This window comes from Ictalurus punctatus, unplaced genomic scaffold (genome assembly GCF_001660625.3).
Source record: "Ictalurus punctatus breed USDA103 unplaced genomic scaffold, Coco_2.0 tig00064118, whole genome shotgun sequence".
In the NCBI taxonomy this organism is placed as follows: domain Eukaryota; kingdom Metazoa; phylum Chordata; class Actinopteri; order Siluriformes; family Ictaluridae; genus Ictalurus; species Ictalurus punctatus.
Genome location: NW_026521160.1, coordinates 48,258 through 50,884, shown reverse-complemented (window position 1 = coordinate 50,884; position 2,627 = coordinate 48,258). Strand labels below are relative to the sequence as shown.

General features: G+C 48.0%; 1 non-coding gene across 1 annotated transcript; it reads right to left on the bottom strand.

Moving 5' to 3' along the window:
* Window positions 1-1,786: 1,786 nt before the first annotated feature.
* On the bottom strand, window positions 1,787-1,859 carry trnav-cac (transfer RNA valine (anticodon CAC)). Its single transcript has one exon. It is a non-coding gene; the product is annotated as a tRNA-Val (tRNA).
* Between the last annotated feature and the right edge of the window lie 768 nt (window positions 1,860-2,627).

Sequence of the window (2,627 nt, the reverse complement as noted above, 5' to 3'; positions counted from 1 at the left end):
GCAAATATGTCTATATGCTGATTGGTCTTAAGCAGCGTTGTCCAATCTTCAGCTTTTGGTTCCAATCTAGCAGGAGCCACACCTGATTCCAATTGTTGGCTCCGCTGATCTTGGCTTTCAATAGACTAAAGTGTGGCTTCTGCTTGGTTAGAATGACAACCTGCAACCACACTGGCCCATTCTGGAGAAGACTGGACAACCCTGATCTAAAGCAAATAACCACCGAGGTAAGTGCCACTTTGTGAGTTCTGAATCCGTCATGCCGGCTCGACGTCACTCGATGAACAGGGAAGGAACCCGGAGATGAGAAGACTTCCCACGGTTGAGGAATGGCAATTTCAGGTTGAGGGTACGTTTGCTTTGCGTTTTCCCGCTTGGAGGTGGGGAATTACAAGTCGCAACCTCGAGTCAAGCGCATCATTACTCTTGTCTTCTTGATGAAGGAAAGAGCCAGGCTTCCACATTCAGTGGAAAAGCAGAGACTGCCTGTGATTTTGCAAGCAGCTGTTATCTGCCTTGCTACAAAAGCTCAATGGAAGGGAAACCGCTCCCAGTTGACCTGGGTTCGATTCCCGGCCAATGCACCGATTGTAACTTGGAGCGTCTCGTGGTATTTCATGGTAGTTGGCGGATAAGGAAGGAATCACCTGCCTGAGAATGAGTTGGTCAACAGAATGTGCCATGGGCTTCTCTGCAGGCCTCCTACGACTCTTTCTGCTTCCCACTTGAGTTCTTAGTGCTCTCTTTGCTGTTTGTAAACACGTCATTATGCAACAGGGCACGTTTGACCCGTGAACAGGGGCGAAAAGGTGAGAACATGCGGTCTCTCCGTGTCTGTCTCTTGTTAGCGACAAGCTAGCATGCAAACTGTGATGAGAGGTGTACATTTTCCGCGATCAGCCATCTATATAGTCAATGTTTTATATTTTATAAGCAAATATGTCTATATGCTGATTGGTCTTCAGCAGCGTTGTCCAATCTTCAGCTTTTGGTTCCAATCTAGCAGGAGCCACACCTGATTCCAATTGTTGGCTCCGCTGATCTTGGCTTTCAATAGACTAAAGTGTGGCTTCTGCTTGGTTAGAATGACAACCTGCAACCACACTGGCCCATTCTGGAGAAGACTGGACAACCCTGATCTAAAGCAAATAACCACCGAGGTAAGTGCCACTTTGTGAGTTCTGAATCCGTCATGCCGGCTCGACGTCACTCGATGAACAGGGAAGGAACCCGGAGATGAGAAGACTTCCCACGGTTGAGGAATGGCAATTTCAGGTTGAGGGTACGTTTGCTTTGCGTTTTCCCGCTTGGAGGTGGGGAATTACAAGTCGCAACCTCGAGTCAAGCGCATCATTACTCTTGTCTTCTTGATGAAGGAAAGAGCCAGGCTTCCACATTCAGTGGAAAAGCAGAGACTGCCCGTGATTTTGCAAGCAACTGTTATCTGCCTTGCTACAAAAGCTCAATGGAAGGGAAACCGCTCCCAGCCTTTTTCGGCCGCAGACCTCTTGCAGACCTCTCGAGGTGAACTCGGCGAGCAGTACTTTACGGAAAATTTTCCAGTCACGCACAGAGTCTTGTTGAGCAACGAAAGAGCCAGGCTTCCACTTTCTGGGGAAAACCAGAGACTCCCTTTCATTTGGTAAGCAAATATTAACTGCTTTGCTACAAAAGAAGGAAATCTCCTCTGTAAAGGAGGTCTCGCTTTCTGGCTGTTCCTAGAGGACCTGATCCTACAGTGATGACAACCGCTCAGTCATTAAAGCAAAGTTCAGAATTTCTAGCTTGTTTCTGCCCGGTCTCGAACCAGGGACCTTTTGCGTGTGAGGCAAACGTGATAACCACTACACTACAGAAACCACGGTGCGGTGGCACTTTGGTGGTGCACATACATACACTTTGTTCACCAGAGCTGAATGGTGCAGCGTGGCATTGGTGGTATAGTGGTGAGCATAGCTCCAGTCCAAGCAGTTGACCCGGCTCCAATTCTTGGCCCGTCCACGGGTTGTAGCTTGGAGCTTCTCCAGGTACTTTATGGTAGTTGGCACAAAACGAAGGAATCACCTACCTGAGAATGAGTTGGTCAACAGAATGTGCCATAGGCTTCTCTGCAGGCCTCCTACGACTCTTTCTGCTTCCCACTTGAGTTCTTAGTGCTCTCTTTGCTGTTTGTAAACACGTCATTATGCAACAGGGCACGTTTGACCCGTGAACAGGGGCGAAAAGGTGAGAACATGCGGTCTCTCCGTGTCTGTCTCTTGTTAGCGACAAGCTAGCATGCAAACTGTGATGAGAGGTGTCCATTTTCCGCGATCAGCCATCTATATAGTCAATGTTTTATATTTAATAAGCAAATATGTCTATATGCTGATTGGTCTTAAGCAGCGTTGTCCAATCTTCAGCTTTTGGTTCCAATCTAGCAGGAGCCACACCTGATTCCAATTGTTGGCTCCGCTGATCTTGGCTTTCAATAGACTAAAGTGTGGCTTCTGCTTGGTTAGAATGACAACCTGCAACCACACTGGCCCATTCTGGAGAAGACTGGACAACCCTGATCTAAAGCAAATAACCACCGAGGTAAGTGCCACTTTGTGAGTTCTGAATCCGTCATGCCGGCTCGACGTCAC